The sequence below is a fragment of the Muscardinus avellanarius genome, assembly GCF_963383645.1.
Source record: "Muscardinus avellanarius genome assembly, chromosome: 22".
Lineage (NCBI taxonomy): Eukaryota > Metazoa > Chordata > Mammalia > Rodentia > Gliridae > Muscardinus > Muscardinus avellanarius.
The window spans coordinates 16,799,885-16,812,638 of NC_137808.1; the positions used below are offsets into that span (position 1 = coordinate 16,799,885).

The following is a 12,754-nucleotide window of genomic DNA, read 5'->3' on the forward strand; positions in this document are numbered from 1 at the left end:
GTGCCCTCTTGTCTTTCGGATTTTTGTTTTGTTTTCTTTCTGGCACTGGGGATTGGAGCCGGGTGTATTCTACCTTTGAGCTACGCCCCCAGCCCCTATTTAAAAAAAAATTTTTATGGAGGTACTAGGGATGTACCCCAGGGCATTCTACCTCTGAGCTTCACCCCTAGCCCCTATCTTCTTTCTTTCTTTCTTTCTTTCTTTCTTTCTTTCTTTCTTTCTTTCTTTCTTTTTTTGTGGTACTGGGGTTCCTAAAAACCTTTCTACTTTCGGGCTACACTCCCAGACCTATTTTTTAAATTTTTTTTTTTTATTTGAAAACAGGGTCTCTTAAGCCAGCAAGGCTGGCTCTGAACAAGTGTGATCCTCCTGTCTCCACCTCCCAAGCGCTGGGATTACAAGCTTGAACCACCACGCCCGGCCCAGCCCCTATTTTTTTATTCTTTATTTTGAAATAGGGTCTCATTGAGTTGCGTAGGGCCTCACTTAATTAGCTGAGGCTGGCCCAGACCTATTTTTTAAATATTTTTTTTTATTTGGAAACAGGGTCTCTTAAGCCAGAAAGGCTGGCTCCGAACCAGTGTGATCCTCCTACTTGGCCTCCCAAATGCTGGGATTACAAGCGTGTGCCACCACACCCAGCTCCATTTCAAATTAAAATTTTTAAAAAATTTAAAAAAATTAAAAAAAATTATCCAGGTGTGGTGGCGCACGCAGCTCCATTTCAAATTAAAAATTTTAAAAAATTATTAAAAATTAAAAAAAAATATCCAGGTGTGGTGGCGCACGCTTATAATCCCAGCATTTGGGAGGCCAAGACAGGAAGATCATGGTTCATGGCCAGCCTCAGCTACTTAGTGAGGCCCTCCGCAACTCAGTGAGACCCTGTTTCAAAATAAAAAATAAAAAAGTGGGGCTGGGAGTGTAGCTCGGGTCGAATGCCCCTGGGTTCCATCCCCAGTACCAAAAAAATAATGTTGAAACGGAGTCTCACTAAGTTTCTGAGAGTCTCCTAAGTTGCTGAGGCTGTCCTTGAGCCTCTGAGCCTCCTGTCTCAGCCTCCCAAGGCCTGGGGATGCCCAGCAAAGCAGACCTTTCTTTGGTACCAGAGCCATTTCCTGTGAACCGGGCATGCCGGTGTGCTCACCAGAGGGCCAGCCCCACGTTTCCTACAGTGAACGGTCCCCTCAGATTCCTCCTCCATACCACCCGGGACGGCTCCTACCACCACAGCTAGAAACCTCGGTCAGCCACGGCAAGCAACTCTTCTCTCCCAACGCCCAATTAATCACGGAGCACACGGCCTTCTGTCCTCTGGGGACTCTGCCGCAGCTTCCTGTGTTCCCGGTGAAGGTCTCCATTTATCATGTCTAGATTGCAGAGGCCTTTCGCCCGCCCAGCCGCGTCCCTCTACGAGGATCCACACTGCTCTGTGAGTGAACTTCTAAGAACAAATTCAAGTATGGCACTGGCTTTTATTTTTATGATGACGACAATGATAATGATTATTATTGCTACTGGAGATGGAACTCAGGTGCACTCTACCTCTGAGCTATACACCCCCAGTCCTTTACATTTTTAAACAGGGTCTTGCTAAGTTGCTGAAGGTCTCTGTAAGTGGCTGAGGCTGGCTGTGAACCTGCGATCCTGTCTCAGCCTCCCGAGGACTGGGATAACAGGCATGTGCCACCATACCCTCTGAACTGCTAGTGTCCCACAGTTCTCAAACTACACTTCTTTCCAAAAGCATCTCCTGGTCCTCTGACAAGCCCTGAGCTTACCAGCTCGGCACTACTGGCCTCTGGGGAGGATCATGTGATTGTGGTGTCAGGCCTGTGCTTTTAGGTATTTTTGTTTGTTTGTTTTTGTTGTTGTTTTTGCGGGTCTGTGGATGGAACCAAGGGGCATTTGACCTCTGAGCTACTAGCATAAAATGTCAAGACTGATCAGTCCTTCCGGTCATCTTTTAACTTTCTGTCTGCAGTTTCTTTCTGTGGTGGTAGAGTTGGAGGCGAAACTGTTCTTGGTGCCATTTCATGGACAGACATGGGGGTGTCCTCGAGTGCTTGGTGTCTCCTTGAGGACTTGTCAAAAGTTGATTGTCAAAAGTCCCATCTTGTCAAGTACTGTGGGTTTCTTTGGTGCGAGGAATTGAACCCAGGGCTCCAGGTTTCTTTGGTGCGAGGAATTGAACCCAGGGCTCTGAATTACATCCCCAGCCCTTTGTATTTTTCATTTTCATTTTTTTTTTTTTTTTTTTTTTTGCGGTACTGGAGATTGAACCCAGGGGCATTCTACCTCCAAGCTACATAGTAGCCCTATTTTATTCTTTATTTCAAAACAGGGTCTCACTAACTTGCTGAGAGTTTCGGTAAGTTGCTGGGGGCTGAGGCTGGCCTCAAACCTGTGGTCCTCCCATCTCAGCCTCACAAATATTGGGATTACAGGTGTGTGCCACCTCACCTGGCTAGGTACTTGTTTTTGAATTGGTGGCAATCCAACATGATTGTAGCACAGCTCCAACTGGATCTAGTTCTTTGACTGTCCTGTTAAGGTTCTGTGCTTTATTCATATCTAGGATTAAATAGGATATTGGACAACCGAAAAGCATGTAACTGGGCTTCATTGGCCCAGTTACTGGTAGAACTACTTTGTCAGTTCTATTCACTCTCTAGGTAATGAGTCCTTTGAATCAAAATACCTGAGAACTAAAAATATTTCATAAGTAGTTTTCTGAAATATAAATTCATGTCACCTTTTTATATTATCATAGTTGGTTTTGTTAAAATAAAAATATCCACACAGGTGATTTCATAGATATTTTTTTGCTCTCTAAAATAGGGGATTCCATCAGATGGCATGAATGTTCAGAAATGTATTTGTTGCTTAAAGTGATAGCGATGGTATATTATTTATGAGCAATGTTTTTTACATGTAGAACCCCTCAGAGGCCAAAGCTCTTTATTGTGGTTTTGCTTTGAGTGTTATTGTCGATGAGATTCAAGTAAATGACTAGGAAACTCGCAAGAACTTGAGAACCTTACTGGCGAAGGGAAACTTAAACCAAACTCAAAAGTTTACATCTGATTTATTGCTGGGAATATTTACCTCATCATGAAATGCCTTTCAGTTTCTACATGGATGAAAAGAAGCCTGACTCGTCAACTTTTTGGAGGCATGTGGAAGGTTTCAATGTAAAAAATACTAAAAGTTTTTTGAGAGCCACAAATGATGAGAGTGGAATTCAGTTTTTAAACAAAATATGTTGAATTGTTAAAATAATTGGGAGTCTGTTTAGAAAAAGTTGCTCATGTAGTAATTTGTTTCCTCATGTAATGTGTGTGTGTGTGTGTAAAGGGGGTATTGGAAGTTGAACCCAGGGGGTTCTACCTCTCAGCTATCCCTCCAGCCCTATATTCATTCTTTCTTTCTTTCTTTCTTTCTTTCTTTCTTTCTTTCTTTCTTTCTTTCTTTCTTTCTTTCTTCCTCTCTCTCTCTCTCTCTCTCTCTCTCTTTTTGGTGATATGGAGGATTGAACGTAGGGACATTCTACCTCTTGAGCCACATCCCCACTCCTATATTTTATTCTTTATTTTGAAACAGTCTCATTAATTTGCAAACGGCCTAACTAAGTAGCCGAGGCTGGCTGTGAACCTATGATCCTTCTGTCTTAGCCTCCTAAGTATTGGGATTCTCAGTCTCTCAAATGCGGGATTATAAGCATGCGCCACCAGGCTTGGTGCCTATTATTTATCTTTAAAATAGAGTCTTGCTTAAGTTGGCCTGACTAGACTGGCCTCTAACCTGCCATCCTCCCGTCACAGCCTCCCAAGTACTGGGATTACAAGTGTGTGCCACCAAACCCGGCTCTCAAAATTTTTTGCTGCATACCATTGAGTAGGATTTGAACATACGTTTCACATGTCTGAGAACATGAACTCTTATCAAGACTTGGTACTCTTACCTGCTGACGTTTCTTTCATTTTGGCTATTGTATTGTAGTGTTTTAGGTCTCTTTAAAGTCATCAGTGAATGGAATACATAAGTGGCATTCTGGCTTTCCCCTGTTGCTGACAGGCCTCCATCCTGCCTCCTGGGTGTCAGCTTGCTTGGTCTCTCATACTGGCTGTAGCAGAGTTTCTCTTGAGTCTTTTTCTTGCAGTGATTTTGTGCCTTGGAGGTTTGATATGAGTTTGGCATTTTTTTCCTTGCTTGGTAGTAATCAGATTTGGTATCGATGGCAGTAGAAAACTTTATTGGTTTTTTAGGTTTCCTTTTTATGCAGTACTGGGGATTGAACCCAGGGCCTTGCTTGGGCATGCAAGTCAAGCACTCTACTGCTGAACAACAACCCCAGAACTATTGTGTTTTGGATGCTGGTTAACAGGCAAATATTGATGGTTTTAGAATAATTTTGTTGACGGGCACAAAAAGTGTATTTTATTGCTCTAACTCGTTGGGTCGCCCATGGTTACTTCGGAGCTTTTGGCCACTCCTGACTGCTTTGTCCCTGTCATCTACCAGGCGGTATAGGAAGATGCAGGAAGGAAGGCAGCTCCTGACTTAGTGGTCATTAGTAGGATGCAGCCGTATTTGCCTTGTGAGGTAGACCACTCTTCGGCATGATTAGGAAAGTATTGCACTCATCCAAAGAGCATTTATTCAATTCCTCGAGTGTGGAAGATGCTGCTGAAGGTGTTGGCGAGGGGATGTGGAGTGTTACAAGGATGCTGAGACGGGTGTCCAGATGATGACAGCCCATGTATAAGGACCCTGTGAGAGGTAATGAGAGAGGGATTGGACCACTGGCTTACAGAATCACTTAGAAATCTCCCCTCCTCCATTTCTTTTGACAAGGAGAATCAATTTCTGCAAAATGACTTGCCAGCTCTATACTACTATTGCCATGTGCACAAGTTGTTTTTAATTCTGCAGGTGTAATCATGAAGAAGATTCAGAGTGAGGGCTTGTTTTCTTCTTAGAGCAGTGTATAGCAGAGCGAAAAGGTGGCCAGAAGGTCCTAAGGAACGCGTAGCCATCCACTTGGAAGGTCTGGGGGTAATGGCCTTCTGTCTTTTTAGATGTATTATCAAGGATGTGGTGGATCTCTGGTTCTGTGGTGCAGGTGTGTGTGTGTGTGTGTGTGTGTGTGTGTGTGTGTGTGTGTGTGTGTATGTGTGTTGCTGGAGATTCAAACCAGAGGCATTATACCTCTGAGTTATACCACCAGACCTATTACATTTTTTTTTTTATATTGAAAGGGGGTCTTGCTAAGTTGGGGAGGCTGGCTTTGAACCGGCATTTTTCTTGTCTTAGCTTCCCAAGTACTGCAATTACAGGCATGCACCACCATGTCTGGCTTGGTATAGTTTTTTTTTTTTTTTCCGAGTGTATTCCCCTTTCTGTTTATATATTTTTGTGTGTGTGGTACTGGGAATTGAACCCAAGGGTATTCTACCTTTGAGTTACAACCAAGCCTTGTTTTTTTTTCTCAAAACAGGGTCTCACTAAGTTGCAGAGAGCCTTGCTGAGTTACTGGGGCTGGCCTTGATCTTTGAGATCCTCCTGTCTTGATCTTCCAAATACTTGGCTTACAGGTGTGCTCCACCACACCCAGCTTCTGGCTCTATTTTTTAAATGTTTTGAGCTACAATGTACATATAACATTCACTCATTGTAGATGCAGTAAAGTGCTTTTTTAGTCATTTTAAAGAGTGTGCCATCACCACCAGGAACCAGTGTAGAACATTTCTGTTACATCAGTGGGTCGCCTCCTACCATGATTTGATGTGCCTTTCTAACACTGGAGCATGGAGGAGTTAGGAATACTGAGAGGGGGGCTTCCCCACCATGTCTGCTGGCATACCTGAAGGGAGGGGTGTGTGTGTAAGAGAGAAACACCGTCCCTTTTCTAGGTGAGAGCTGAAGTAGTAGTTCTCATCCCACTCTGCCTGTCTCAACAAAGGGGATACTGACTTGAAAAAGAAAATAAAACTCTATGAATGAACAAATTTACCTGTTTTGTTATCGTTAAGTTGAAGTTCTCAGGTGTTGGGCAGAGTAACTTCCTAGATATGGTAAATATGTTTTGCTTTCGTAGTCTTGATATTTCTTTGCATGTGATGATATCTTTAAAATAAAACCACCCAAACACTGCTGCATGTTATTGTCACTGAATGCTTCTTTGCCAATAAACATGCATTTTTACTTTTAACTATTCCTTGCATTGCATTGACTTTAAAAAAAATTGCAGAACTTTGGTAATTAGTATTAAGTTTAGACCTTTTCTGCTTTTTTTCTTTCTTTTCTTATGATTCTGGGGCATTCTACCTCCCAGGGGCGCTCCCCAAACATTTTTTTTTACTGAGGATCTCCCTAAATTTCTGAGCCTGGCCTTGAACCTATGATCATCCTATCTCAGCCTTCCAACTTCTAGGATTAGTGTGCTTTATAGGTTTTTTCTGCTCTTATCATGCATTGTGTTGAATTGAAATCATGTTTTATTTAGTCCTTGGTTATTTGAGAACTGTACCTTTGAAAAGTTTACTAATTTTAGAGTTTTTATAGACAATAAAAGTAAGGAAATTACTTTAGCTGTTTAATACAATTGTGTAGAAATACATCGCTTTAAAAATAATTGGTGCTCAATATATTAGAGTGAGGGAGAAACAGCAGCTGATGTGTGTGCAAATTGTTTTTCTTGTTCAAGAACTCTGTTCTCTGCAGTTGTAACTTTGGACTTTCCCCCCCCTTAAGTGTAGCCACTACCCTGACAACTCGGTATCCTTTGGGTAGTCATGATGCTCTGGAGAAGTTTTGTAGGAAAGCCCAGATGAGTTATGATTTATCCTGGAAGCTTCCAAAGGGTTTTCAGAAAGAACCCTATATCTTATTTGGAAACAGGGTCTCACTAAGTTGCTGAGAGCCACACTCAGTAGCTGAGGCTGGCTTCGAACCTGTGAGATCCTCCTGTCTCAGCCTCCCAAGTGTGGGGATTACAGGCGTGCGCCACCACACCCGGCTTTGGTCCCCTTTTTAATTCAAAGAATGTAAGAGAATAGTGTTTGAGCAAAGAAAAAAAGTCAATAGTTTTGTTTATATGTTCATTTGGTGAATATTCAGTGAGTTCCTTCTCTTTGCAATGCTATGCTGAATGATTTTATTAATTTAATAATTTATTGTGCTACTGGGGATTGAACCAAGGGATGCTATACCGCTGAGCTACATCCCCAGCCCTATTTGTTTGTTCCAGTACTAGGGTGGAACCCAGGGACATTCTACCTCCAAGCTACACACCCAGCCCTATTTTTTTGTTATTTATTTTGAAACAGGGTCTCACTGAGTTGCAAAGGGCTTCACTAAGTAGCTGAGGCTGGCCATGACCTCAGTCCTCCTGTCTCAGCCTCCCAATGCTGGGATTGCAAGCATGTGCCACCACTCCCCCGAGCTTGGGAGGCGGACACAGGAGGATTGCGCAGGTTCAAAGCCAGCGTGCACGTTGCCAAGGGAGACCCTGTTTCCAAATAAATATATAAAATAGGTCTGGGCCCTGTTTCCAAATTAAAAATATATATATAAAAATAGGTCTGGGAGTATAGCCCAGAGGTAGAAGGGTTTCCAGGAACCCCAGTACCACCAAATAAACCAAACAAACAAACAAACAAAAATAAAATAAAATAAAATAAAATAGGTCTGGGAGTGTGGCCTAGAGGTAGAAGGGCTTGCAGGAACCCCAGTACCACCAAAAAGAAAAAACAAAAACGAAATCATGTCTCCCTAATCACACTGAATGTAAATGGCCTCAATTTCCCAATAAAAAGACATACAGTGGCAAAATGGATTAAAAAACAGAACCCATCTATCTGCTGCTTGGAGGAAACACATCTTACAAGTTAAGATAGAAACAAACTTAAGGCAAAGGGCTGGAGCAAGGTAATCCATGCCAATGGAACTCAAAGGCAAGCAGGAGGAGCAAGTATGATATCAGACAAGGTAGACTTCAGGCCCAGGCTTATTAGAAGAGACAAAGAAGGTCATTTTTTTACTGGTAAAAGGAACAATCCAACAAGAAGAAAACACAATAATCAACGTTTATGCCCCAAACATAGGTGCAGCTACTTTCATAAAACAAACACTGTGGCATTAAACTATATATAAATTCCAATACAATACTACTGGGAGACCGCAACACCCCTCTCACACCATTAAACAGATCATCTAGACAAAAGGTGAGTAAGATGCCCCAGAACTAAACAACACCATTAACCAAATGGACCTGTGGGACACACATAGAATATTTCACCCAACTACAGCAGAGTACACATTTTTCTCAGCTGCTCATGGAACCTTCTCCAAAATCGATCACATCCTGGGACACAAAATGAGCACTAGCAAATTCAAAAAATGTGACATACTTATATTCCGTGTGTCTTTTCAGACCATAAAGGAATGAAGTTAGAAATCAACTATAAAAAGACCCAAAGAAACCACATGAACATTTGGAGGCTGAACACCACACTTCTGAATGAAGAATGGGTCATAGAAGATGTAAGAGGTGAAATCAAGAAATCTGTAGAAACAAACGAAAATAAAGACACAACATATCAAAACATCTGGGACACTTTGAAGGCAGTATTAAGAGAAACATTTATAGCACTGAGTGCTCACAAAAGAAAAAAGAGAAAATCATCAAATAAATAACCTAATGACACACCTCAAAGCCCTTGAAAAAAAGGAAAAATCTAATCCCAGAGCCAGTAAAAGACAGGAAATTATTAAAATCAAAGCAGAAATTCACGAAGTAGAGAATAAAAAAAATACAGAAAATCAACAAAACCAAAAGCTGGTTTCTTGAAAAAATTAACAAGACTGACAAACAACTAGCCAAACTAACTAAAAAAAAAGAGAGAGAATCAACCCAAATTATGAAGATAAGCGATTCAAAAGGAGAAATTATTACTGACAGAGTAAAAATCCAGAGGATTATCAGAAACTACTTTGAAAAACTATAACCCAAAAAAATGGAAAATCTGGAGGAAACTGACAACTCTCTACATAAATACAACCTGCCTAAACTGAGTTAAGAAGATATAGAACACTTAAACCAACCAATAACAATCAAAGAGATTGAAAAAGCAATAAAGAGCCTACCATCAAAGAAAAGCCCAAGACCAGATAGTTTCCCAAGTGAATTCTATAAGACCTTTATAGAAGAGCTAATACCAATACTCCTCAATCTATTTGGTGAAAGAGAAAAAAACAGAATTCTCCCGAATACATTCTATGCAGCAAACACCACATTAACACCAAAATCAAACAAAGACAGTTCAAGGAAGGAGAACTACAGACCTCTATCTTTGATTAATCTGGATGCAAAACTGCTAAACAAAACACTAGCAACACGCATTCAAAAACACATAAAGAAAATCATACATCATGACCAGGTAGGGTTCATCCCAGGAAAGCAAGGCTGGTTCAACATATGAAAATCAATCCATGTAATTCATCATATAAACAGAACCAAAGACAAAAATCACATGATCATTTCAATAGATGCTGAAAAGCATTTGATAAAATCCAACATCCATTTATGATAAAAGCACTGCAGAGAATTGGAACAGAAGGAACATATCTCAACATCATAAAGGCAATCTACAATAAGCCCACTGCCGACATCATACGAAATGGGGAAAAACTTCAAGAATTCCCCCTAAAAACAGGATTTCCCTTTTTGCAAATTCTCTTCAATAGAGTACTTTAGACTCTACCCAGAGCATTTATGGCTCGCAGACAGTCACATTCTTAAATACTAGGCTAACTTTATGGAAGGGCCAGACATATCCTTAAAGAAATGTACCACCCTTAACCCCTCCACCTTTCTGTCTGAGGACGCCAAAGGCCCTGTCCATTCCTGTGAAGAAGCCTTAGCTCACCTCTGGACTCCCCACCCAGACCTCTCAGACAGGCCCCTTGGAAGCCCTGATGGGATTATTCACTGATGGCAGTTCATTTGTAAAAGAAGGAGTACAGTATGCAGGCTATGCCCTTACCACACCCTTTGAGGCAAAGGAAGCAGGACCTTTCCCTCCCCACCAGCTGCAATTGGCTGAGCTGATAGCACTAACCAGAGCCCTTAATCTGGCTGAGGGAAAGAGGGACAATATACACACATGGATTCTCAATACCCTTCCTCGTTATCCATGCGCATGTAGCAATCTGGAAGGACAGGGGACTGCTTGCATCATTTGGATCCCCATCAGACATAAATCCCAAATTCTAGACTTGTTAGCAGCAGTCCAAAAAACCAAAGAAAGTGGCCATTTTACACTGTAAAGGTCATCACAGGGGAACAGATCCTGAGTGAAAGTGTTTTCTGAATTTCTTTTTCAGTGGATTCATGGTTGGTGTACAAAAAAAGCTTCTGATTTTTTTTTTAAGATTGATTTTGTATCTAGACACTTTGCTGAATTTGTTGATCAGTTCTACAAGCCTGGCAGGCAAGGCTTCGTGAGTACCTCTCAGGCTCCTCTCCCAGCCCTGCTACCGCCAGGCCTTCGCAAGACCGACATCTGCTTGTGTTCTTGGGTGTCCTCTCTCACCCCTTTTTTTGAGACTGGGGATTGAACCCAAGGGCATTCTACCTCTGAGCCACCTCCCCCAGCCCTTTCAGTGTTTTGTAACAAGGTCTTGCCCTGTTCCTGAAGGTCACTACATTGCTAAGGTTGGCCTCGAAGCTGCGATCCTCCTGCCTCAGTCTGCTGAGTCAGGTGTGCCCCTGGCTCTGGTAACCTGCTTCTATTTGGTGGCTCCTCCATTTCCAGACTTTTGTGGCAAAGTTAGAGATGCTTTTTTCTTTACACAACCCTGGGTGTGGGTTTGGGGTTACTGAGTAGCTTGCCATGCCCGGCTTACCTGGACCTCCAGCTTGTCCTCCGTCCAGGCACCTGCGCTGTCCTCGGGGCGGAGCCAGCCCTCCAGGGCTCTGGGCTGCAGCTTGCTGGGCGGCTTCTTGGACTACTTTTTTGCTCTGGGGGTGGGGGGGCAAGCGGTTCTCTTTAAGGCCCCAGCCCTCACCTCCTGGAAGCCACATCTGGAGTTCGGGGCTCGGGAAGCTGGAGCCCATGGCGGCCAGGTCCATCCAGAGCGTGCTGAGGAGCAGCAGGCTGCGGATGGTCCTCAGGGTCGGCATGGCTGCAGTGGGCAGGGCAGGTGGCTGTGGAGAGGCTGTGGGCAGCACACGCTCGCCGCCCCCAATACACGCTGAGCGGCAGGTGGGGTGTCACGGAGGCGGGCACGCTGCTTGCGGCAGGCCTTGGTGTAGCCCAGGCCTGGGGACGCAGCGGCTGGGGCAGCTCTGGGCAGCTGCGGCGGGCAGCAAGCCTGAGGCGGGCGCCTACCTGGGCAGCTGGGCGTCATGTCCGCTGGCCGTGAGCTCCCTTTATAGGAAGCCGTGTTTGCCTTAGTCCCATGATTCCTCTCAGGAGGCACTTGGCTGCCAGACATTCCTTGGGAACTAAAAACGTTCCCGTCCTCTGGGAAGAAGTCAGCAGTAGGGCCAGCGCGCTCAGGCATTGCTGGGTTGGCAGGGTGGCGAACGCCAACGCCTCCTCCCCTGGTGACTTGAGATGACTGACCAGGCCAGCCTGGCCCCCACCGCGCACCACCCCACAGGAGGCCAGCGGCCTGCATGCCTTGCCCGCCCGCCCTCCTCACCAGGGGCAGTGTGTGGTGGCCTGGTGCTGGCTGGACCTGCCAGGGAATCTCTATCACCAGACAATCTCTGCCCGGCACCTCAACAAGGTGGCCTGCCTCGACTTCCCCGGCAGGTCTCATCCCCAGCGTAATGATGCAGCCTGGAGCGGCATGTCCCTTGTCCCTGTGGGACTGCCTCAGCCATGGAGTCAGGACTGAGGGAGGGAGTCGGGGTTGACGGGTCCAGCCCGTCAGCTGTGGGGCTGACCAGGAAGGTTGAGTGCCGACGGCCCCGAACAAAAGCACATGGAGCCGTTAGACGTGTCAAACAGGATCTCGTTTATTTCTCTCAGGCAACCCAACTTAAAGCAAGAAACCCCAAGGGTGATTTCCAACAGGAATCTATCCTAACCTATCAAGCTAAAGCTCACCCTCGCATGTGTAAAGTACATAACTTGCAGCCAATCATTGTCCAGTGCACGAGGGGTTCACAGGCACGGAAGCATTATATGAGCCAGTAAGGCTCAACATTTCCAAATTGGACTGGTGGAGGCAAGGAGAGTAGTTACGCCCTCCATATCCGCTCGGCGCTACATGTTGCAGATTCATTCATCGGAAGTTCAGACGGTTGTGCAGACCGGCACTAGAGGCTACATGTAGCTGATTTATCGGAAGTTCTGTCAGGTGGTGGCGCAGACGCCAACGCGCTTGGCGCTACACGTAGTTGATTCCTTGGAAGTTCTCTCAGGCAGTTGAGCAGACCCCAACGGGGGGATGCACTCTACAAAGGCCTCTGCGCTGGCAGAAGCCAGCATGGGATGGCCACAGCCCAGGCACCCTGAACTCCAGAGGCTGCTGTGAGGGAAAAGCGCCTGCCAGGCCGGGGCGCGGGTGTGCAGGCGTCTCGGGGTGCAGGCTACACAGAGGTGTCCGGCCCAGGGAGTGTGCGCGAGCCCTGGGTCCTGGCACGGAGGCGCCCTGTCCCAGGGAGGAAGGAGGCACTGGGGTTCATAATGGCAGGCTGGGAGGTGGCCGAGGGCCCAGTTGTGGATGGCTTTGAAAA

At 44.8% G+C, this 12,754-nt stretch overlaps 1 pseudogene across 1 annotated transcript in view; it reads left to right on the forward strand.

Annotated features, from left to right (window-relative positions):
- Window positions 1-12,754, forward strand: part of LOC308278474 (mitochondrial intermembrane space import and assembly protein 40-like) — a 207,554-nt pseudogene that overhangs the window by 13,581 nt on the left and 181,219 nt on the right. The window lies entirely within an intron of this gene.